Genomic DNA, 27,446 nt, shown 5'->3' with positions numbered 1-27,446 from the left:
TTGCAAATATTTTCTAATAACTAAGCTACCTAAGGTATTTTATAATTCCTTCAATAATAGCAACCGTTATTTACTCGTTATATTATAATATATAAAGGTATCTCCTGAAGATGGCGATCGCATGCTAAGAGCTTCTAAAGTTTGAGCCTAATTACATTCTTGTATTTGATTTTTTATGTATTAAACATATTATCATCTCCTCTCAGTTTTATTTGACATTCTTTGAGTGCGTATTGTTGTGATTGAGTGTCTTTATCATACTGAAGTAATTAAAGTTAATTACAATATTTTGTTTACTGTTGCATGTGATACATGAAATACGGTGGGTAACAGTGGCGAAGAATTTTTTTTTTTAATTGCATATTGACGTAGGGTTTTATACTCATTTGATTATTTTATATTATATTTGCCAACGACCATTTATTATTTAGGAATGTATTATAAATATATTCAGATTAGAGAATATTCTGTAACGGTTTTAAAAAAATATACCACGTCACGCCGTCTGTATTTAACGTATTTATCGGATTATTCGTGGAGGAATATTGATGTATTTTTTTTTTGTATGGACTTCACGTTTTTTGGTCACGTGAACTCAGTCTGTCTATCGCATTGTATTCAATATCGTCACCGTTCAGGCAAAAGTCACCAACCCTAAAAACATAGTTTTGAGATATCGCAATTTGAAAGTTTGAAAATGCAGGAAAAATCAGATTTTAATGTTTTTAAGGTTTTATCTACATTAAATTATTTTCTCATGTCTTCTTAATAATTTCTTTAAGGTACTTTTACTTTTTGATGCTAATTAAAACATCTGGAAGGTTTTAAAGGAGGCAAGGTAGCTCAAATTATGGTTTGGTGACTTTTGCTTGTTAATAATCTGAACAATGTTAGCCAAAAGAAGCATCAGTAAAACTCACCATCCATAGTATAGTGACTTTTGCTTGTATATTTATAACGAAGGATTTTTTTTTTATAGAGTCAATAATGTCTATTCATCTATAATGACTTTTGCTTGTTAAGATTTTATCGAAAGTCATTTAGTGAAAAACAAATAATTCGGATTTAAGCAAAATTTTACTAACTAATGCACCGAGGTGAGTTTTGCATCTTAAAGAACATAATTTTACGCTTCGGGTGACATACTCAACTCAAAACTGCCATTTTCAGGGTTGGTGACTTTTGCCTGAACGGTGACGATATGGTAGGCTCCAATCGCCAAGACTAAAATCCTTGCGCATAATATTATTGTCTATGACTGCATCTTTGTTTAAAATAATTTATAATTTGATAGTTTAAAAAAGGCATTTAATATCGAATGTAGGTATATAAATGTTTAAGCAAGTACGTAATTTAAACTCATCGCTCAATTTTATGTCGTCAGTGATCAATAAAAATTTCATTTAATTATTAATTGTGTCGTTGTCATTAGTGTGTACTTATTCATCAGTAATAATATCGGTTTTTCTTTTTATTTTCCGTAAGTATACTTGACGCCCACGGTGGCCTCGCGGCTTAAGCGTTGGACTATAACGCCGTCGGTCCCAGGATTGAATCCCGGGTCTGGCAAGTACACATATTGTTTTTCAATATGTGTGTGACTCAGGGTATGGACCTAATAGGTTGAGCAAGTGGCTGGCATCCATTTCTCGTAAAAAACAAAATCTGTTAATACAAACCTCTACCCTGTGGAGGCCCATATGATCCCATTAGGATCGGACATGGTCGGAAAAAAATACCCGACAAGCGTGCTCTTTTTCACAGATCTTCACAGCTTATCTCTTTCCAAAAATGACCCCTCGTTACTAATGGGTATATAGGAAGTGACTCGAGTATTTACAAAGTATACGAAAAAGTAGTTTGGCGAAGTAATTATTATATCAGGAATTAGCTGAAAATAGTCACGTAGCCTTTGATTCAATAAACTCTCGTAACTCTTTTTCTGCATCCGGGAAAGAGAAAAACTTTCGCCGCCATTGTCATTCAAAAGCAAAACGAAGGGGGAAACTGAGGCAAATTAATGTTCGCAACTCTGAAATATCTTTTCCCACTGATAATAATTAAGACAGATAGACTCTACCGGAGTAAAAAAATTAAAATAAAGTAAAAAAATAACAGCATTATGTAATATCTTATATTATTATAAACAACACAGACAGTAGTCTGGAATAGGGATTCCAATCCCGGGATCCCGAGCTATTTTCGATACCTATGAATCCCGGGATTGATAAACATAATCCCGGGATTTTGGGATTGATTTTTTTATCAATTTTTATGGAACATAAAATAAAAGCGAAAATATAACAGAAAAAAATACTTTTAATAAAAAATAACTACATTAGAAATAAACTGAGTTTGAATGAAGTTTGATTTATACCCATGTGTAAGTTGTCGATTCATTTTATTTTTTCACATAAATTATTAAAAATGAGAAAGATTGGAAAAAAACTTCGCACTTTTAACAAAGTAATTCCACCGTGATCTCATACGTTTTACGGCAATTTCATATTTGGCTGACTAATTAGATTTATGAAGCGGAAAGGCCATAAGTACGCCATGATTATTTGTTTTATTATTTTATATCTCGCTAATCCATTCGTTAAGTCTTTACTATCAGAAACAGCAATCTCGTATTAAATTCACATTAGTATTTATATATATATATTTAATATTATTTACTCCATTAAACTTATGTATTTCCAAGATTGAACGTAGATATACAATATTAACAATAAATGTCTTAAATATTATAAATTATACTAGATTTATTTTTGACCGATGCTATTAATGTTTTGTGTAAATATATAAATTGTATATTAACAATGGAAAAAAATGCCAATCCCGGGATCAGAATTTTGGCTCGGGATTGGATTCACTAGTCTGGAATGAATAAGACAAATAAATTGAAGAGACTATGTATATACCTAATTAATTACAAACCCAATATATCTATATTGTAGATTATATTATTCTAATACGAGTTACTGGTTTATACATAATTATATTATTATACAATTGATATTAGACACCCCTCGGGGTAGTAGGGAATGCATCTTGGTCAACTCTTACCCCTTGATAAGGGATGTAATGGCGAAGTATTTCCCCTTAAACTTAGACGAAACCCCACCCTCCGACATTATAATCAACGCCGCACCATAACTTTTGTTCCTCTCCCAGGAATCAGACCACAATACCTTCGGTTCCGGTCTGAAGCCTCAGCCAATGCACCAACTATCCGGTTTATAGATTTGTACCTATATAAATTTACAATACTAATACTATACTTGACTTTGGGGATATAAGATAGATAATAACCGTATAGAATCTTAGTAAGTAAACGCCCATACTACCCTTTTAAAATAAATAACCAAAAAATGATTTAGACGTATATAATATGTATAATAGAATGACTTATATTTTTTTTATTAATTAGAAATTTTATAGTATCTACTTAAACTGCATTATTTAACCACTGCCAGGGCGAATTTTATTCGCTACAAAGAACAATGCCAATCTATTCCATTTTTTTTTAATTTGTAAAATCAATATTTGTTTTGGAATTTTTAGTAAAAAGTACAAATAACTTCACTTCACAAAAATTTGAGGAAATGCTATTCATTTTATAAGATCTTTATTATAAATACATCGTATTCCTGATACAATATATTATAATTATTACTTAATTACGCACTTTTTATCATACATGTTCTTTCCTGTTACTCGTATCTTTGAAGAATTTTGTTCAATTTGAAGAAAAGTATTATTACTTTCAAATCAAGACCAAATTATATATTATATTGTATTAAGCTATGAATAAAATTTAGCAAGAACCTACTATAATGTATATAACAATTCCATCTTACTAACAAATGTTTTATGAAAAACGTAAAAAATAGTATTTTTACTCACATAGAGCACAGCACACTGGTCTAACTTAAGAGTGAACAGAGAGCATGGAACTTACCTGAAACAGAAAAAAAAAATATCAGTCACATAATACATATTGGAAACTTTGATAAAAGTGTGATTTAGTTTTAAATTTAACAGTAAACAGACAATACCTACATACTTAGATATACAAATTGAATATAATATAATATTGTTTGGGTAAGTCAAAAATATCATATTCACAGAAAAGCACTGTTTAAAATAAGCATTTTTTACCTTATTTCTTTTAGTTACAATCGCACATAATAATTAATTCCTAGTAAATTATTTAGTAAATTCATACGATCGTACAAACATTATATTGGTATAGGTAAAATAGTATGATCAATGTTAACGTAATCTTATTCTATGTACTTTAAATTTAACATTATATTATAACCACTATAAAAACCCTTTTTGATAAAAATATGACACCCAGCTGGATTCGAACCAGCAAACATATTCTCTAATGCTATAGACATATGTTATGTTAATTAGTGGATTTTATAATAATTCTCACTGAAGCGGTTTCTAAATTTAGCTATTTAGGCAGTCGGCTTTTGTATTTTAAATTAAAGTATTAACAATTACCATTAACCGGGATCTCCCCAAATTTTTGTTAAAATTTACAAGGATTTATAACGCAAATTACGTTATATTAATTATTAACACAATATGTTTGTATAAAATTAAGAACCAAGCACGGTATAACTAATCTAAAATTTCTAACGTCTATCTACAGGATATTGAATACCATAGTCACAGTTTTCTATTAAAATGTCATGTGAAAGTTTAAGGCTATACCTCAGCTGGGGCACGGTCTTAAAAGATCGTGACTAGGCGATGCGCGGATTGTGTAAATGATACGTGCCGAACGAAATATAATTTGTCATAAAAATTAAACATGCATCCATTTAATGTTATGTTTATTGTTCTATTAGTAACAATAATAATATATTCATCGAAATGTTTTCTTTTTCAATTAAATGGTAACGTATTTTAGTCATCTTTACACGATTTAAGAATTAATACCCCCGTCGCCATCACGAAACAAATTGACGTGTTCACAGCTCGACTTTCGCTCTCCGATTTCCAGCGAGTCCAAAATTTCGTCGCACCTATAGTCTAAAATTATTTGCCGTTTCACCGAAGTATGCTCTTAACAAAACTATAAGATTATCTAATTTTTTACATGACATTTAATTTTAAATATAGAACGCCAACTATTTATTACATGCAGTTGTTTTAACGCCTATTTTACGTGTAAATCAACAAAAGTATGCTTATTAGAAGATTATTGAAATATTATATATCCGTATGTAATAATTTAGTTATTTTTAATCAATATGCTAGTTGGCGTAACTGAAATCGCTCGTGTTATACGATTTAGCATTACAAAGTCCCAATTAGTTTGGTGAGAAGGGTAAGGTTCCAATTTCGACGAGCTGCTCCCAATTACGGGGTATGTTGTAATCCGCAGGTATTTAACTCTTGCAGGTAAGTTACAATCAAACAAATCATAAAAACCTATATGTATTAAATTAGTTAAATTCACATATCATTTTTACTAGCATAAATAATTATTTTTGACGTCATCGATACATTGGATGGCGTGATCCAAGGTAGGAAAAATTCCTTAAGAGAATATAATAAAGGATAATATACTAGACTTGGGAAGATACTTTAAGAAGGCCCAAACTTACCCTAACTAGGGCCTAGAAATTCTCACTATGACTGACCGGCGTGATAACTCATGCTTACTAAAAATGCATATTTTTACTGTTTGAAGTTGTGAAAAATGTATTTATATTTCGGAGGCTTTATAAAATTGCGTGTTTTAAGGAAAATAATTGCTACTTTCTCAAATTATGTATGTATTAAAAATGTATTTTTGAATAAAAAAAAATATTAGAAAGTGGTTGGGCCAATTATGGTAGTACTCATCCATATATTTCCATTCTACCTTAAGTCCCCAGTTATTGTCACAGGTTACGCAGTTAACCAGCAGTTACGGGTCATCAGTCGACCGTTATTGAATAATATTCAGTTACCACAAGTTACCTCAATATAGCGGGCGCGTTCTAGGCTTGTTACAAGCGAGGTATCCTAACATACCCCCCTCGCCTTCAACCATCCACATCTACCATCATAATCATTCCACCAAAATCAATTACAGTCCACTAGAAAAATGCTCCTGGCCCCATCAATACTCGTAAATAAATTTGTAGGAAATAACCTAATAGGTAACTGAAAAAATTAAATAATTCTAAATAAGCTGTCGCTATAAAATCGAAAAAGCTCTATGCAGGGCTTTCTAATGAAAAAGTGTTTGAATTTTAGAGCAGTCATGGCAAAAAAAAAACTTGATAGAAATCAAACTGCAATGCAAAATATCACATAAAGTTAAATTACCATTACTGTATTTTTTATTTTGTATATATTATAAAGCCTAGATTTTCATATAAGAAGGTTTTTATTCAACATTTTTGATTCGATACGTAGTAGAGTGGAAGACAGAATTCATGTGTGATGGAAAGCTCAGTATAATATTTATACAACTTACATGATTCATTACGGCTTAAAATAATATTTATATCAAACATACTATACCAAGTATTAGTATAACTTACATACTACACGAGAAGATAAGTAAATTAAGGAGTCATACGAAGAGAGAGTGGAATATATAAATAAAATATTTGAATGCTATATTCGACTTTTAAATTAGTTATATTATATTACTATTTTATTGTTGAGTAATATATTATTATCACGGGAGGTTATTTACTTTAAATAAAGCTCTAAAATTTAAAGCAACTGGGCTTGAAAGCGTCAAGTCGAAAGGGTAGCAAAAGCTCACGGCTGTGCCACGAGGTTACCAACAATCACGGAAAGTTTCTGCCCGCTCTCCTCCAGTTAGCGGCCCATGATTAATGGTGGCTGACTCAAATTTGATGGCTTTTTAATTAGAATCCTCGAAAGCCTTAACTCAGGTGAGCAGTTTCCGGAAAGCCTTCAACTGAGGACGGGAACCTTCAATATTCATTTGGTTTCAGTTGAGTGGTGTTTGAGGCCTTTTAAAGGAACGTCTTCTATATCTACCAATATCTACTTTATAAATATAAAAGGATGAGAAATATTCTAGTAAGCTACGTTTTTTATTTAAGTATAACATTTTAACTGAATTAGCTAGTTCAAGAACTACAATAGTAAGTGAATGATAACTACTCATATAGTCATTCTGAATATTATATATATTTGGTATTGTAATAAAATATATACCAACAATATAATATATCAGTGTGAAATAAAAGTAAACTACAATTTTATTCAATTTCGCTTTTTATAATCTAGGCTATGTTGTTTATTTTTTATATTGAAAAATATCAACCATTTAACTTTTCAGGCAATAACTATTTTTAAGCTAAGACATGCTATAATATTTACTAATCGATTCGATATAGACAATTACGATTTCAGAATATGTTAAATAAAGATTGAGATGCGTTGAAATTTAAAACAAAGACAAACACATCGTAAATACATCAACGTCTTAGGTGAGGACACCATTTTCATCAGTTTCAACTAAATATAAAATAAGATTCGACATACACTTATCTATAGAGTAATCTTAAAAAATAGTTTGTTTTGTCATGACATAAAATATAACTTGCTGTTTAAAGGGTTTTGACTTATTTTATTCTCTGTCATGACGAAAACGTGTATGTTGATCATGATAACGAACTGAAACCTTCTGCAGGGCAATTTTAAATAGTAAACACTGTAATACGTTTCCATTATTTTTATCGCACCAAAATGATATTGAAATCACTCGGAGTAATTTCACAAACAACATAAATAATTGTTAGTACAGATAACGTCTTAGTTAATTCCAAATGCATCCCATTAAAATGTGCAATTGGATACTCAATCCAATCAAATAAGACGTGATAACTGTGTTACCCTTATTTCACACCATACGGTTTTAACCGTACGGAATATAATCGAACGGTAAAAATCCGAATCGGCAAAAAATTCACGCTCTTTTTAAACTGTATGTAAGGTTTATGCACTTTTTTTCGTCACAAGCTCAGTTTGTGGTTGAGTGTTGTGCTAACCGTATGATTTAAAACCGCCTAATGTGAAAGCGTGCATTAGGTCACGTACACAACTGAGTCATCGGTGGCCATCCGGGCGCCGTTAATACAGTGGAAATTGACGGCTGCTATACGACGCGGTTTCGGTTTTTAACTGTCGCCTTGTAATGTGAAAAGGGCCATGCCCTTCTTCACGCTACTAAAAGAATATCGCCGTTCGATTTTTGCCGTACGGTCAAAACCGTATAATTATATATATAACCGATTAACGCGGTTATATACGACCGTTTTAAAAATATATCACGTCTGACAGTTAACTTCACGGTATTATAATTATTAACTGACTGAATACGAGATAATAAATATATCTATCATATTTATCACTTTTTTCCCCTGATTTTTGAGTTAAGTGGATATATTAGAATAGCCCTATAGGTCAGTTTATTTGCATGTACAAATAAAAACGACGTGACAACTGTTTACATCTCTGTGATGGTTCTGTTTTGTTGGGCATATAATAATGAAAATGGTGAAATCGACAAATATTTTGTTTTATTGTGTTATGAATCAACATTGCCTCGTTTTACCGATAGTCTATTCGAAAAAATGTATATTTTCGTACCAATTTGGTTACCATTCCAAACAGGAAGTCAAAAACATCAACATATTATTACGCTCGCTAGTATTTTAGTACAGAATTATTATGCGTGCAACTCCCAGACACGCAACATGCTGTGCATACAATACACCTTTGGAATATCCGAAAGACGGCGTATTAAAAATTTCGTGAGAAATTTCAAAATACCAATTAAGTCAAATTCTAAAATAGTAACACAAAATAAAGCGATTAGAACATGTTTTAATTATTCATAACGGGTCATTAACTCTGCAATATTCGTGTTTTTCTTCTTCTAGGGAGATACTAATTCTTAAGAGCTGAAATTTCGATCGGTATCTTTATTTTTTCGCTTTATTATTCGTGTTTAGATATATTAATAAATAACCTCAAATTGCTGACATCATCGCTTTACACAATAAGCAATATAAATAATTACAAGATAAAAAGAACTTTTTATATACCACGTTTTTAAATTTTCTGGTAAATAATAATAATTCAGGACAAATAAGGCAATTGTCAACAAATCAATTTTTTGCTATTTTGCAACAAACAAACAAATATAGAATACTGAAATGTCATTTTGATTTCTATATTAACGCACGTATATATTAATAATTTAGTTGCTAGGACCAGCCCCTTAGCAACCAATAATAGTGGATTGTATTACGGATTTCTTCCGAAATAACTTTTCATACAAAACAGAATTCTATGAAAATAATTACAAGATAAAAAGAACTTTTTAAATACAACGTTTTTAAATTTTCTGTTGAATCCAATGACATTAATATGGACGAAGCATTTGGACAAAAAAAAATTACACTCACTTTTTTGTCGGGTCTGCCGAATGGCATAATCTGTTCTAACGCTATTACAATAAAGGTGATATTGCTATAACTTCTCGATGCTTCTTGTCGGGTCTGCCGAATGGTTCGGTTAGAACGGGTCAGCTCAAACGAACATTGATACTAGAAAAACTGTTCTAACGCCATTACAATAAAGGTGATATTGCTATAAATTCCCGATGTCGCATAATGGATATTGCGTGACGTCTACCTATGCACGTGCGAATGTTACGTTTGAATTTACTTGCTAGCTACAGTACTGAGTGCGTCGTCCATTAATAATGTCATTGGTTGAATCATATAAACTTGATTTGAGTATCTTAAACGATCAAAAAAAATTGTACTTGATAGAAATACTGAATAATGAAATGTCATTCCATATTGATTTCCATAGTAACGCACGTATATATTATTTAATGATTTAGTTACTAGGACCCCGTAGCAACCAATAATGGTAATGAAATAATTTTTCATGCAAAACAGAATTAACTAAAAATTAATTCAATTCTACTTAAAGATGGCTAAAAGTATGAAAAAATGCATTGGCATCGTGTTCTGATGTATTCTAGAAGTTTCAAATGTCTAGCTAGTCGGGAAGTTAGTTAAAAATTGATTGCAAGATTTGTACAGGATAAACAACCACTGGACAAACAAGAATACGAGCTAAGAAAAACGTGGTAAAATATAGCGCCTATACACGTGCATGGATTTACTTGCAGCAATAATGTGCATTTTAAACTATCACGATAACTGTTTACACGTTAGCTTAATTTTTTGTTAAATATATTTTTAATTCATTTTCTTTTTACTTATGCCTTTTTTTCTCCCCGGATCTTTGCATTAGAGTAAAATCAGTAAACTCAGTCAAAGCTCACTTGAGAGCGTGGCGACTTCAGTACTTGGGTATCTGCTCCTGAGACATTACCACGCGAAAACAACTGTACAGATGTTTTTCCGTGTGCGCGCCTGATTACCTATTTAGATTGACATATTATGCTGCCTTATTTACATAACCTATTTGCGTATTTTTTGGTGAATTTATTACCTGATTATTCACATTAAAAATAATGGTCAACGTATTTTCCGGTATTGTAGAATTAATATTAGCATCATGGCCCCCACAAGGGGGGGGGGGGGGGGCTGACTGGACTCTAGCCTGGGGGCCCGGGTTCTGGGGGGGCCCGCGTTGCGCGTCTACATTATAAGGGAGATAAACACACATCACAAATTTGCTCTAACGGTAAAAAAGTCACAATCTGAAAGTAAAATAGCGCTGCAGGCCACCTTTTTACCATTAGAGCAAATTTGTGATATGTGTTTATTTCATTTATAATGTATACCATTTGGGAAACGTTTCTGTAGAGCGTTTATTTTTAACCCTAGCGATATGTAGGGAGGGGGGCTGATAATTATCCTGCCTAGGGGCCCGCTTCAGGATGTGGGGCCCATGATTAGCATATTTAAATTTGAAATTGATTTAATTTGATACACATTACCTAACTTTTAATTATATCTTAACTATAAACAAATATATTAAAGATGACAAATGTCAATAAAGGATGCTTTATAATTTCTTTGAAATGTTGCACATTAAAAGATAATATTATTGAAATGCATTTAATCCATCCGTAAAAATGTAACCGGATGAAAGAAAAAGCGACCTAATATCCTTAATATAACGCGAGACCCGAATAAGGGTCATTGAATGATAAGAAAATGGTATGTTCTCTCTACATTTTTACAGAAATATAAAAACATAAGAAACCTCGGTACAAGTCTGTTTACTGGAAGCCAGGTGGGAACAGCGGCAATTTTCATAGCAGATTTTGACAAAATTCATGAATTAAAGAATGATAACCTAACAAATAATCCAGTAAATTAAAAAAAAATGTTTGCCGCTGGCTTCCACTAAACAGACAAGAACCGAAAACTACAACTAAAATATTGAACGGGTAAAAATCGATACACACTATAGCCAGATAGATATTTATTTTCAAACTCTAGAGAAGTACAATTAATACATGGTTGATGTCATTCTAAATAGAATATTATTTTATAAATAAACTGGCATTGAGAACATACACGTTGTGAGCTGAGCTGTCGTGTTTTCCAGTATCGTTCATGTCAACCGGTAAAAATGAATCGCCGAGCAAAACAAAATTATATACACCCGTATAATGATCGTATTTACCGCTTGTAAATTAGTAGGTACACTCTGAATTTTTATATTATGAAATGGAAACTAACCGTTGCTTTTTATGGGGTAGAAATATGGGGGTAGGTACTAGCTAATCAATGGAAGGTAGGTCGAATTTTTTCGTGTTATTTATTTACGCTCGACATATTTTTGGGGCAGGACTGTATTGAAATTGTTATAATTTGTGTTTAGGAACATTATTAAGAATGAGACTAAAAAAAAGTGTATATAAAAACGGTGAACTTTTTATAGCACTTTGCAAATGACTCGAAATTTTTGAATTTTTTGGAAACATTTTGCATTCAGTATATAATATATAAAATAAAGTACTTTATTATTTTTAATTAACTTTTTTTTTTCATCGAATAATTCACAATATTTAAGAATGTAACATTCTAATTATTGAACATACAGAATTTTGAAAATACTTCTGAGAAATTATATTAAAACCAACAGAAAAATTCTTTTTGAACACCAGGGATCGAACCTGCATCTCTCGGGTATCGCGCCCACGCACATATACCACTATGCTAAATGAGTCATACTTAATTTCGACAAATTTTAACTAATAGCTTTTAATACTCACTGTATACCTAATAAACAGTTGATGATTTCATTTATAAACTTCATTTTTAGAAGTATTTAATTAATAAATGGATTCCACATAAATTAATGTTTTATTTTCCCCTGGCGGTTCTGTTTTGTCACTGTTCTGTTTCATCATGTTCTGTTTAGTCATGTTCTGTTTTGTAATGTTCTGTTTTGTCCAGTTACCGAAGAAAATATATAAAAAAAACTTTGGAAAAACTGACCATCGTGTATGAACTATAAACACATATCTGTATAATATATATGAGATGTAATATGTAGAGTTAAGGTTATATGGTGGCAAATCTAATAAACAAGAACTGTCAGATGAGAGAAGACATTTTCCGGCTATGTGAACCCATTTTCTTTCGAATAACACCTTAATTTTTTAATTATTTACTTACCTATGAAACGTTATACCATCACCTTGCATCTCATTACAGCTACCAAATTTAACCAAAATAGAGTTAATAATGATTTATACTAAATTAACAAAAAATATTGACTAGTAATTTTATATTTCGCAAAGAAAAACTATATTATATTTCAACAAAACCTTGGTATTCCATATTTTGTCCTAAGCACATAAGTCAAACCAATTTTTCCCGGCTTCACTTTTAGCTTCGCTTAATCGATTATTTGTATGTCTTCTATCTTACTCTAACTCTAACGCATATTGCGGAAATTATACGAATGCTGAAAGCTTTCTCCCTTGCACTTATGGTTAGTTTATGGTCAGACCTTGCAAAAATTTGACGGATAGGTGGAGATAATTGTTCTCTCTAGTACCTGAAGTATTCTTGCGAATGTGCCGTGTACCTGTCTGAGAGAGAAGATAGTCTTTTACCAGGGAAGTAAGAAATAATGGGAACTGAAATACCTAACGGGTAAGGAGTAGCAGGTAACCGATCTCGAGTATAAACTTAAACACGTGTCAAGAATACGCCATACGTCGAATACTGACAACTGTTTATGCTTTGATGCTTATTTAATATTGGTGTATTCCACACGCTATTGCACGTGCATAATGCATGTTTCATTTCCGTCGGACACTCATACATTCAAACCCCGCATAAAAATCTATCGTATTGAATATAGCCTATCGGAATTATATTTATTATCTGTTCTGTCTATGTTACATTTGACAATTATTCTTAAAACTTATTGAAATATGTACAGAAACATTAGATAGATAATTGTTATAATAGCCAGTTGTAAAACCATCAGAAGTCAACACAGTTCTAATCCCCAAAAGGAGGTGAATTAAGTGGACTTAAATAAGTACTATTATAATAATAGCAGGGTAGATTTTTGCCTCTGCGCAATTTCATACAAGTCAATATAAAGTCGGTTGCACTTTACACCGTGCTAAGTAAAATAAGTATCACATGTTATGTAACAATAAACCGCTTATACCTACGGGAAGTACCCAACGCCCTTATTATAGTGTCATCCACGCAAAATCGCCACCTCGTCAAATCGCTACAAATCGTCGCAACAACAGACGTGAGGCGTCGAAAAGGGATAATGCAAGGTGTCGAACAAATCCGACAATCGCCGTGACAAGCCACTACATATTATACTTCATTTGATACAGTGATTCCACTGATGACTTTAAAATAACTAAATCAATCAGTCTTGTACAACGATGATTCTTTTATTAACAGTCTAACGGTTTTGTGATGTAACATCCAAGATAACAAATGTACATCGGTATTTATCAATTATTTAAACGCGTGAATTATCCGCGTTGACGAATTTACAAATTTAGCAAGGAAACGTTTGATTGGAAATATATAATTCATTATGCTAAAAGTTAAATATTAAATAATTCTTATTTTACTTCACGGTCCATTCCCGCTTTTCAGTTGGAGTAAATTTATACCAAGTCCCTCAAAGAGTATTCTGGCGTATTCACAAGTTATGTAGTAACTCTGTCGTATGTACTATGTGGATGGTATTTAATGGCTTTTCAGCATTCTGAAATCCAATTAGCTTTAACAATATATAGGGCAATTTAAAACTCTTTTGAGGCATCCGTAGTATGTGGTCGAGTTATTCAAAACATCGCTTCTTTAGTTCAAATGTGACGAGACAGGAGAACAGTGGCGAAGGGTGGAGGTAGGCTATTAAGATCCGCCATAAATAGTGCACACTATACTTTTTCAGTCATGCGTATTTGTTTTCATTGAAATAAGACTACAATTTACAAATTGTGTTGGTGAGTTTTTAAAATTCAATGAAACTCTGCGAAAACCAAGCCATAGTAGATAATAATCAAATAATACTCGTCTATCCATAAAATATCTAAAATTATGCAATTAAATCATACATAACTTTTGATATTTTATAGATATAATAATATCTTTTATCTATTAGGTATAGTTTGGTTTAGGTAGAGCTTAATGAATTTAAAAAAAATAAACAAACAATATGCGTAATATGTATTCTGAATCCAACGAACACAAATATGAATTAAAAAGTGTGCACAATTTTGTCGTATCACCCAAAGTAAACCAAAAACTATTATGGTTTGGTTTAGGCACGGTTTAAATGGTTTTTAAAAACTAACTAACACCATCTGTAAATTATAGTGTTAGTTCAATAAAATCAAATACATAGACTACAAAGTTTAATGTGCACTATTTATGGAGGATCTTAACAATCTATCTCCACCCTTCGCTACTGCAAGAGAGTGTCCTTTCTATAAATATTTGTAACCTTTAAAATAATACGCAATTTCCACCGTAAATAGCAGGTATTGCACTAATCGTTGATTTTCTTCACATTGACTGTCAAATATCTCTTGGATGCCCTCTATTGAGTTGTCGTTTAGGACTGCGTACCTATTTAAAACATTATTTTAATAATTGAAGACCTGAGAATGAAAACTGGACAAAGACCAAATAGTGAATTTTACAGAAGAGCCTATAATCTGATTTAAAAATATGTGTGATCCTATCATTCAAATAGTGAATGTAATATGATAGTTAAATTAGTTTTGAACATGTTATAATCAAAATAATTAAATGCTGAAAAATTGAAAAAAATCTATCATTTATGTATCGCCATGCCCACCGTAACGTAAAAATGATCCGATAATATTACTAGTCCTAAATGTACAAAAAATATGGGAATCTTTGAGTGAGCCGATCTTTAGATCGCGAGGAAGATTATTATTACTACGAACTCGTACAAGAAAACTTACAAGAGCCGGGGGCGGGCGTCGCGACGCTACACGGCCGAGCTACGAACACGCCTCTACGCTCGAGGGGTCTACGAATAAGTTTCAGACATTGTTTGGTTTTTAACCGCTACATGTTGAATCAATTGTATCTCTTGTATTATTTTTAAGAAGTTATATAAAAAAATATATTCCAAAAAATAGTTACACACAGAAACACGAGGACTTTATTACATCATTTATATTATTTGACATTTGAAATGTTTTATCTTTTTTCAATCATAACCATGTTTAAGTTATACTGCTGTACCAAAGACATATTTTTATAAAAAAAGCAATAAATTATTGAGGATTTTTAAAAGCAATATAAATCTTATAAAACATATTATATCGAGTGTTGACATACGAGTTACGTTCTATCCTGCTTTATAAAAAATCTTACTTCTTGCTTATAATGTGGCACATGTATAGTGTGTTAATTATTTGTCAAAATTATCAATTAGCTTTTAAGCTTGAGATGTTTATAGCTCAGCCAAACATCAAAGCGTTTTTATATATCTAAATATTTTTAAAAGATTATAACCTGCAAATATATATTATAATGTCACATGGTTCAAGCAACTATGTAATATTCATGGTCCCCACAAGGGGGGGGCTGACAGGGCTCTAGCCTATAGGCCCGGGCACAGGAAGGGCCCGCCGTGACGAGTCGACCGATAAGCGACAGATACCGAGATAAACACAGACCACAAATTTGCTCTAATAGTAAAAAAAAGTCGCCAACGGCGCTATTTTAATTCAGTAATTATTAATAAAAAATTAAATATTTGATTGTATGATGCAATTTTTAACTATGTGCCAATACTCGACAACTCCACAATTCAAATAGATGTACATATTAAAAATACAAAAAATCGCTAAAAATACACATTAATTTTACCGCGTACACCATGGAAAACGCTACTGTAGTGCGTCACACTGACTTTATCCCTAGCGATAGGTAGGGGGGTCCGCCAAACTTCCTAGCCTGGGGGCCCGCTTCAGGATGTGGGAGCCCTGGCTCTGGGCGCTATTTTTTTTTTTTTAATGTTTAGTTGTGTGATGCAATTTTTGATTACTATGTGTCGATATTCAACAACTCTATTCAACAATATAAAAAATCGTTTTAATACACCGAATACCCTTAATTTGACCTAAAACGCTATTTAAAATGCTCATGTAGAGCGCCCCACTGCATTTTACCCTAGCAATGGGTAGGGGGTCCTAGGGGCCCGCTTCAAGATGTGGGGCCCATGATTATAAGCATACCCATTATGAATAAAATTTATTGTTTGTTGTTTTTATTATCATTAATATTGTATCAATGTAATCACAGTGTATAAATACACACCTAAATAAGCTTCAGCAGTGACTTAAAAATAATAAAAAAATCAATTAACTCAATTAATTAATTGCAATCGAGGTTTTACGATTTTAAAAGGAGTCTTCTAATAGTGCATCTATTGACAAAATTTTAGTATACCAGAAGTATTTTCATTTATAAATAATAATAAAATATGGACATGGGTTGGTCGATTTTGGTAAATGCCCTTCCACCCTTGTAAGGGGTGGCAAAACTACCTCCAAAGGCGCATAAATAAACCTGAGCGACTGGAAAGTAATATACATAATGACTCGATGATTGGCTGCGAACGATATCGCAGGCCCTGATAATAATATGTAGCTCTCAGTGGCGTAGTCCCTCGTGTGTCACCTTAATTATTTTGCTCGTGTATAGTTCAGACCGACATACGCCTGTATGTACAATGTTTTCCATATACGGTGGAATACAAAAAAAAAACATGCAAATTTATGTATTATTGTGTTTATAATGAATTACTGTTTGATTTTATTGAAAATTGGCGCATTTTAGCAAAATGTTGTCTTCGATTTCAAACATTGTTTCATATAGGTACCTAAATAAAGATCAGTGGTCATTCACCCTTGCAAACAGGTAACCTTGTAAACTTAAACCTTTTTCAATAAGTAAAAAATCAATTCTATTACCATGTATAATTATTATCAGTTTGGAGTAGTTGACCATTAGATATAATTAACATGTTGTTTAAATGTGATAATTAAAAGGTCAGAAGTGATTGTGTTAATTGGACACTACGGGAAATGGATATTATTAGAGAATTTGTCATTGCGGTAATGTATTTAATATCGCCGATCAACATGCTGACACGGATTGAGTTGTCTATCTCTATAAATAATATGAATTATTATAGAGTATTGATAGTGAAAGCTTGCTCTATACTCTAGCTCTAATTTTAGCTCTAAGCTAACGTGATATATGTAGACAGAACAATTAATTATTGAAAAAAAATATACACACTTTTGTGGCAAACTTAAAATAAATTGGCACCCCACTGAAAAAGCCAGCTACTTATAGTTTCAGCGGTAATATGAATTTACTGCCCGTTTTCAGTATGGCCGACGGACGTTAATGAGGCGGCAATTTTCGTTTGCAGTGCATTACGTCGGATTATAAAAATAAACAACCCCAAACGATTATGCGGGCATTTTGGGTAGATATGCCTCTAAACATGTAATAATTATTATTTCTATAAAATATTATTATATTGCGCGATGTTACATATTATTTTAACATCATAATTTGTAGCGCTGTAGATATACGTTGTAGATGTTAAGATCGAAGGTCCTTTAGTGCCAAGTGCCAAGTGCCAATTCTGGATACTGATCCACTTAGCATCAGAGCAGCAACCATTTGACCATCAAAGTCTTGAACGTCCAAATCCTTTTCTCTTTTTAAGGTAAGGCTTCTGCAAAATACTTGGTTACATACTCAGAATGAACGGTCAGAAAATGTTATTTCTGACACCTTTCTGTTCAAAATCAAAACTTTGTAAGAAATAAAACGACACTTTTTTTAATAATACAAAATTATATTCAAAATTATTACTACCTGTATGTGGAGTGGGCAAGCTAAATTTTATTATTCATTTGTATGTCTTATAGGTTTTATTAGTGATATTATAAGATGATAATATGTCACATTTACGTTTTTGTTAATTACGTAAAGCCCAATAAGAGTCCCATGCTTGAGGAATTTACATATTAATTTCACTCCCAAATAATAAGTCCCACAATAGGTACACCAGACTTTCTCCCATGGAAAGCAGTACTGGGCAATACAAAATGATTTAAGAAAAACTTTACGCGCAAATTTAAATTTGGTATGACTTGAAAGTGCAGTAATTAAAAGTATCCATTCATCGATTATAATAATATAAGATTTACAAAAAAAATAATATATCAAATACTATATTAATATTAGTTTTTATCTGCGTTAACGGGCCCCGAAATATTTTAAAATTTCTCATATTTTAACCGGTCCACAGATGTAAAAAGGTTGAAGAATCATCTATCATTATCGGCAGTTCTAGCTCTTCTTTGAACGCTTATATCGTGGTGTTGCTGCCAAAAGTCGATAATTTAGGTGTTTCGAGTTAACAACAGATTATATGTCTATATATAAGTATAAAAAACAAAGTCATCCGATATTTTATAAAACAAGCACATAAATCACAAAGAAATGAGCATAATGCCTGATTTTAGAAGGAATGTCAAACTTCAAATTATTGCAATTACTCCATAACATGATTTTTTCGAGACTTATCAACTTTTGGCTGTAACACGACGTAGGCGACTTCATACGTCCCCGGTCCCATGTATATGACCTATAATGTTTTCTCTTTAAAAGAATATAAAATATACTTTATTTCTTATTATCTTTATCAGTACTTCTTCTTTTCGGACTCATTCGGAATATTATACTAACTTTGTAATTTTTCATATTCTCTTGTACCTAACACAAGTTTTCAAACGCTACTATTTTTTTCTATTATTTATCTGAGTCTAGTACAAAACGAATTAGAATAATCAATGTTCACATTTGCAAATTTATGCATTTAATAATATAACCATTTTGAGTAAAACAACACAAAACCATTTTCTATTATAAAGCTCATTGTGTGATGCCCCATTAATGTAATGCCGGCCTCATAAAACCACGTGTCATTTGTCATTTTAATTGTCACTTTATGCTAATGTGAAATGATAATTGCATTAATGTTTGACGCGCGATAATACCCGCTCCACGTTATTATTGAATTGGAAAATTCACCTGAAAGGTATTTAACAAACACACATGCACAAAATACATAATGTTATTCAACAAATAAATGTAAATTATACCTGTGCTTTTTTAACATTTTTTTTTAAATATTAGTATTATGAAGTATGAAGTTATACAAGTTTTACATAATCTCAAAAGATGTCAGTAAGTGTGATTTTAAAAAGAAACCGTGGTTAAAAACACAATAATTAATGATCTTTTCTGATTGAGTTCCACCCAAGCCACGCGTTTCACGAATCATGAATACGGTACATAATATATTTCTGTATGCAAGGAAGTATTTCTCATCCAAATGTCAGTTAGTGTTTCTGTATTTTATTATGACAATTATTATATCGTCACCTCAATACTACAACTAGATAACTCTGATTTGGTCATTGTTGAGAAAATTAAATTTAAACATTACTTGATTAACATAATTAAATCTAGGCTATAATTATTATTTAAAATTAAAATGGAAAATTGTGCTTATCTAACTCGGAACAATTAATTAATAATGTTCAATTGTATGAAAAAATATTGTAGATATATTATTTTATTTGTTGTATTTATGGTTTTAAAGTTATCTAATATTTTCAAACACAAAATTAATATAGTTTGCACTAACTTTTAACTTTTTGCATAGTTTTATTATTTTGTAGAGAAGGAAATGTAGAATCATATTCAATAACTATCTCAAAAATAGTGAAAATCAAGTTATCTAGTTTTAGTATTGAGGTGACGATATTATTGCGGGTATGTCTTATATAATCACCCCATTGTTTATCTTTGAAATTCAATATACAGCGGTGTTTAGTAATAGTATAAAATTTTCACATAATTTCAATAGGTGTCGCTAAGGGCTGTTTAAAAAAGAAATGTCCATGAACAAAAACAGGGTGAATCAATTTACACAAAAGCAAGACATTATATAGTATAGAATATATTATTAAAAAGCAAACAAGAGTATGCGATGTGATAAAGGTCGCTAAGCAGACGAAATAGGAGTGGGCTGGAAATATTACTCGGCGAGTGGATAACCGCTGGACAACTGCAGTTATACAGCGATACCCAAGGGGCACTAAACGCTGGCAGGGACACCCTAAAACCCGCCGGAAAGACGAACTTATAAAGTTTGGTGGATATAAATGGCAGCAAAGAACTAGGGATGGAGAAAGTAGAGGGAGTTAGGAGAGGCTTTTATCCAGCAGTGGATCGACCCCGGTTGATGATGATGATGATCATGGCCCCCACATCCTGAAGCGGGCCCTCAGGCTCATGTTTGGTGGGCCCCCTACCTATCGCTAAATTAAGGTGTATTTTTAGCGATTTTTTTGTATATTTAATATGTACATCTATTTTTGAATGATGGAGTTGTCAAGTATCGGCACACGGTTAAAAATTGCATCGTAGGTACAACCGAATATTTTAATTATTAGCTCATTTAGTGCTAACACCGCGACTGGCGCGTTTCGAGTTGTTGGCCATTAGATATAATTAACGTGTTAGTTAAATGTGGTAATTAAAAGGTTAGCAGTGATTATTTTAGTATAATTGAAGGAAAATAGCGCCGCAGACAACTTTTTTTTACTATTAGAGCAACTTTATGATCTGTGTTTATCTCACTTATCTGGTCGACTCGTCACGCCGGGCCCTTCCTGAGCCCGAGCCAATAAACTAGAGCTAGACGGTGGCCAAAGAGGTAAGAAAGCATTCGTTAGGTTTAAGATGCACGAAAATGCAATTTGCGCGGTTTGACGCAAGTCTCACTTAATTCCAAATGCATCAGATTAGAATCTCCAATTGGATTTTATTTATCTACGTCAGGTAGTATAATTGTATATTAATGTAACCGTTAAGTAATTCTAATAATATACTCTTTAACTAAAAAACGCGATACTTTTTGTTTTTAAATCAACAATTAAGTTAAAATTAATATTACTGTGGCTAACGGCCAGTAACTAGCGGGTATTATGAGGAATCGGTAAGGTCCTCAATAAAACAGCAAACCGATTTGCAAATTTAGGTTAACTGAGATGTTTTAAATATAATTTCAAATGAGATAGTTTTGAGATAATTTAAGTAACATAGTTATGTATATACCTATAATATTATAATGTTAAGTAAGCAACTATACTAAATTACCGTGTCCGGAACTTTGTACGTATGCATTTCGCCGTATCACACTTCACTGTGAAATGTTGTATCGGAAATATATGGCCGTATATTAAAGGCCGCCCAACTCTTTGGGTCGTATAGTACTGACGTAAAATTCATGTGTAACTAAAACACGGTTCTTGTCGGTTTACACAATTTTTAAGGTAGCCGATGTGTACTGGATTATTTGTTAGGTTAGGTTAGGTTTTCATTCTTGAATTCATTAATGTTGCCAAAATCAGCTATGAAAATTGAATTAATGTTCATATTTTTTTATTTTTTTAGAATTATTAATAACCATGTCCTTGCTTTTTTGTACAAGGTGGTTGTTAGTGATTTTGAACAATCACAAACACCCAGACTTTGAGAAAAACACATAATCATTGTGTCTTCGCCGGGAATCGAACCCAGAACTCTCGGGCGGAAGGCCTACGCCTTACCCACTGCAACACGAGAGCCGCCTAATGTTCATATTGAATCTAATAAAATTGGAGTCCGTATAGTATACGGTCATATCTTTCCGACGTATGTCCCTTTCTGTGACACGGTGAAATGTTTGACATACTATTTACATGTAACCCTAAATTACAGGGAATAGCACAGTACAATATTTTAAATTTAATTTAAAACAATTAAATTTGACTATTGAAAAAATTGTCAATTTTCTTGGTCAATTTTATTTCTTATCTTTCGCGAATTTGTCTCCTACAAGGAAGTCGTAATATACGTTTTTTACCCACTTTAGAATGATAATATGTAGTATTCGGTAGTTTGTATAAAATTCCCAAGTAATATGAAAAATTAGCATGTAATAGACTAATAGAGCAAGTCAAAGTGAAATATAACTCCTAAGTTAACTTCGAAATAGTTTTCTGTACCTACATATTGGCGTATCCCATGATGAGAAAATCTTATACAGTACTATCACACATATTCTGTGCTTCTACAATACGGTGTATTTACTACATACAATCTTAGTTTTCAGCGCAGATTCACAAATAATAGCTTGCACTCCAACACGAGTGGAATCTTTGTCTTCGTTTGCTCCAACTTGAAGTTTGAGAAAGTCTCTAAACCAAACTGAATTCAGAGTTTGGAAAGCGCTGCGTCAGATGAATGGTTTTCAAAGTTTAGTCTGACGTTGTAATACGGAATGGCTGATATCTAAAACAACATTAGCATTGTGTATCATTGTGCAGTTTATAGCATTCTCCTGATGTCAATATTATAACCTACTTTTATGTGTATTAAGCTTAATTTGTCATTAACAAAATAAAGTTGGCAATACAGAAATTCTACATTTTATTTCAAATAAGGCAAGATTGTATTACACGCCGATTATATATCTGGTTTAATAAACTTTAAGCTAAAATAAATGATAAGTTTGTATGCATTGAAGCAATTAATCGATGGATAATTTTATAAGTAATATTAAAAAATACAGAGATCGTGTTGCCTTGTTAATAAAAAATAATGCTAGAAATAATTTATTCGCGGTGCGTGCATTTAGAGTTAAAACACTGATACATTAACAATTAAATTATTTAAAGATTATTTTACATAGCATTAATCATAAAATTAATATAATAAATAATTTTACATAGATTTTAGTTTTTACGAGAAATGGATACTAGTCACGTGACCAACCATACATACTATGACAGAAATTGACATACAATACATGAATATGCTAGTCTTGGGATTAGAATCCGAGATCCAAGTCTATGTTTTTTTTTCTATATGCCTTTATGGATACCTCGCATTTACTATCGAGGTTTCTTAAGGACTTTGGCACGCGAACTACTCTACTTGATGCTAGTCAAATGAAAATTGTGCCGGCTGAGAGAATATGCGTTATTGAAAACTATTACCCGCATCGGGTATTGCTAATTTAAATTCGGCCGGGGCCTATGAAACCGCCTTGAAAAAACCCTGGAAAATTCTTTGTAGCGCAAGGCGGTGGTAATTCTGATGAATATTTTGTCGTATTCATTAGGAACTGAGGACTGCGATTTGTAGCCGAGTTTTTTCCCGTGGTAAAAGAAATGTCGCATAGGACTGATATTCTGAGCATATACTTATCCTATCTTATATGATTGCAGTCACTGGATCTGAAAGGCATGAATCGTCGTTACATGTCACCATTTATTATTTTTCTCCAAGTCTATGTTTTATAACTATCAATTTATAATAATAAATAATTAATGATAATACCTACTGATTAATCAATTTAAATATTATTATAATAATTATGTAGGTACTTAGGTTTATCATTAAATTTTACACCTTTGCTCACCGTTATTATAATTTAATCTTTTATGATTATTTCCCATAATTCTCTAGAATGTAATATATTATAATGATTTAAATAAATTAAATAGCTTTAAATTATTGATAATATTTATGTTAATTAGTTAACTTATATGTGCTAAAAATATTGTAAAAGTTTCTATTGTCCGTCGTAGTTATACGATACAACCGAATAAAATCATATAGGTATCCATCAGGGATATCTATACGATTTTCTATCGATGCATTGAAAATCCATCCGGATACCTAGTTAATATTTGAATAGCGTATTAGTATCAATTAATATTATGTTCTTCGAAAGAAAAGCTACATACATTGTGTATTAATTTATTTATATGAATATATACTAAAAGTTTCTATGCAGACATAAGAAGGCGGTCAATTGTAATCAAGGCCTGAACAAAAACGATGCATGAGTGCGAGTGAGAAAGTATTCGGCACCCTTACGATCTCTGAGACACGCGCTAGAGTAAGATAAAAGGTCTACACATGTGTTGGTTAGTTTCCAACAATGTCGCTGGCAAATCGTGGTGAAACGCTTCAGAAAGCATCCATAACCGCGAGCTCGTGTTGCTACAATTGCATTTTTTTGTGGTAAACATAAAGTCAGTGGTAAATATTTTTAGTTAATTGAGTAGAAAAGATGGTTCTGTGTGTTGTCTTAAAATGTGGTAGCCGTACTGATAAGCAAGAAGATGGTATTACGTTTCATAGGTAAGTTGATACATGTTCGTGATAATTTATTTGTATATTATTATATATTTTAATATCAAGTGACCTAGTGTTTTTTTCGAAATAACTTTAATTATGCATATCTTTATCGAATGGTTGCATTTTCACCGCTTAACAATACTATATAATGTAAAAAAATAGAAAATTATATTTTAATGCTGAACGTCTAGTGCGAGCACTTTGGGCGAGCACTAGCGAAATGATTATTCATAGGCGTCCGCAAAAAGTGGGTATGTGGTTAAAATTGAAGTAACAAAAAACTGAAAAAAAATATTAGTAAAGATTACCTATAGTAGGCAATCATTTTATTGTTTTGCTAAAGAAATGGAATTTAGTATACATGTTGAAAAACTCCCGAGGAATAATCGATGTAGTGCCCTGTTTGTTAACATTTTTGCTTCGTGATTTCCTAAATGTAATTGGTTTATGAATGTTATTGTAATGTTGCTCCCTAATGGATTACAGGTTCCCAAAATATGAACCAAAAAGGCAGAATTGGATAAATCAAATACATCGTGTCAATCCTATGGTCATTATGCGCCGTGTGCGTCTTCCGCGTCCAAAGTATTATAGCCAACAATTTAATGAGAAGAATGAATAATAACTGTTTTATATTCTTCAACATCCTTTTAATTTCAGATGTTAATTTTTAAGATTCTTAAAACTGCTTGTAAATGTTTATCAGTGATGTTTGATTGTAAAGAGTTTGTATTGATAATCTTCCTAATTGAAATTGTTTGTTCACATAATTATATAAGTTGATCTAGAAATGACCAACATTTTTCGATCAGAATCTTTATTTAAGTTGTTCTAATTTGTCCGAATTAAGAGTGTTGTAAAATTTGCAGATATCTTCTCGACGGTGCAATTTATGTATTTATAAAATTTTATTTTTAACAAAGCGTTAAATGTAGAAAAAAGTATTTTTTTTCAAAAATACGATTAAAACTCGCGGGTCCCGCAGAAAAACTTGGCGGGCCGCTTGCCCAGACCTGTTCTATATAATCCAAATATTATAATTTGTATAGGTTTTTTTTGCACGTCCTTCAACTTGTGTTTTAATATTCTGAATTTTTCAAAGTGATTTTCTTTGATCCATATTTTGTATTCGATTCGCTATTGTGCATGTCTATTTATATACTCTGTAGGTATATATTTTTAGATGATGTGATTTCATACCTTTGAATTATTGATACTTGTAAATTAATATGATAATTTGTCAGTTTAATATTGATTATACTCATGTACCTACTTAGTTATTTACTTTGTTAATTTTAATGTAAGTACCATATTATTATGATAATTAAATAATAATACATTTTGAAGTTTCTGTATTTATTATATTGAAGATATCCACCAATGAACATCAATGAATATTAATAATATTCCGTTTCTCCCGCACGCCTATGGTCTCGAACGTTTGTATTCGTATATGTCCACTCACTCACACAACCAAACACACGGCAAGCAACTTCACGTACCAAGGCAATGTGAAGCGTCTATCTGTATCTATTGTCTAAGATTGTAATTATATTTTAAATTACTCTTAAGTGGTAGGCGGGGACCATTTTGCAGGCTAGCAATTTGGTAAGTATAATAATGTGTAATTATATTTTTCAAAAAGAGGCATTTTTTGATTCGCTCCGCGCCATTTTGACTCTCCCGCGATAATTATGTTCTCATGATACGCCAAGTGTAAATAAACCACCACCATTTAACACGTTTTAAAGGCACTTGTTAAGTTGTTATAATGAGGTCTTTTCACGACTAGCAAAGTGTTGTAAATTTTTAATTGATGTGAATTTGTGTCGTTCTTTTAATGGCTGTTATGCAATTTGTTTCATAGAAATTATTAATTGTTACCTATGTTATCCTGTACTGTAGGTACTAGTCGTCTTTATTACAACACTGTACAAACACTGTATGATTAGCTTCGTTCTTTGTTATATTAAAATAGTAGCTTCTTTTTCTTTAAAGTAAATTCCATGTGCTTTTTCTCTCCCTGGCACTTTGCATTAGAGTAAACTCAGTAAACTCAGTCAGAGCTCACTTTGAGCGTAGCAACCTAAGTCTTGGGCATCTTCTCCCAGGACACTCCCAGGCCAATTTTTAGATGCTTCACATCACCAATTGATGGGTCCCGTGATACTCTCGATTAAGACCGAGGGTGGTACGGGGCGGGTTTTGGTGGAGGGAATTTAACTTCAATGTACAAACATTTATCGGTAGGTACTGTAAATAATTTGATTTGCAGGGAACCTTCACACTAGTACACTGGTGTCTAGAGAAGCCGCATTTACACATCAATGAATGGGTGCGTTCAAACGGAGACACACGTGTGTCGCATTCATTTATATGTATATGTAGCGTCCAGAAACACCGGTGTCTTGAGAAGTTGTATTTCATCATCATCATCATCATCATCAGCCTGAATCTATCCACTGCTGGATGAAGGCCTCTTCAAGTTGCTTCCACTTCTCTCGGTCCTGTGCATTGCGTTGCCACGTACTTCCGCAGAACTTTATCATTTCATCGATCCAGCGGCCTCTAGGTCTACCTTGTGGACGTTTTGTACTTCTTGGATACCACTGGATGACTAGATTTGTCCAACGA

The 27,446-nt window shown here is 32.2% G+C and overlaps 1 protein-coding gene across 1 annotated transcript in view; it reads right to left on the bottom strand.

Moving 5' to 3' along the window:
- Positions 1-27,446, bottom strand: part of Sema2a (Semaphorin 2a) — a 515,286-nt gene that overhangs the window by 410,811 nt on the left and 77,029 nt on the right. The gene's annotated exons all lie outside the window — the stretch shown is intronic.

The sequence above is a fragment of the Rhyacophila brunnea genome, unplaced genomic scaffold, assembly GCF_057557595.1.
Source record: "Rhyacophila brunnea isolate RB1 unplaced genomic scaffold, BYU_Rbru_1.0 scaffold_21, whole genome shotgun sequence".
NCBI lineage: Eukaryota > Metazoa > Arthropoda > Insecta > Trichoptera > Rhyacophilidae > Rhyacophila > Rhyacophila brunnea.
This window is presented reverse-complemented; position numbering and strand designations above follow the sequence as displayed.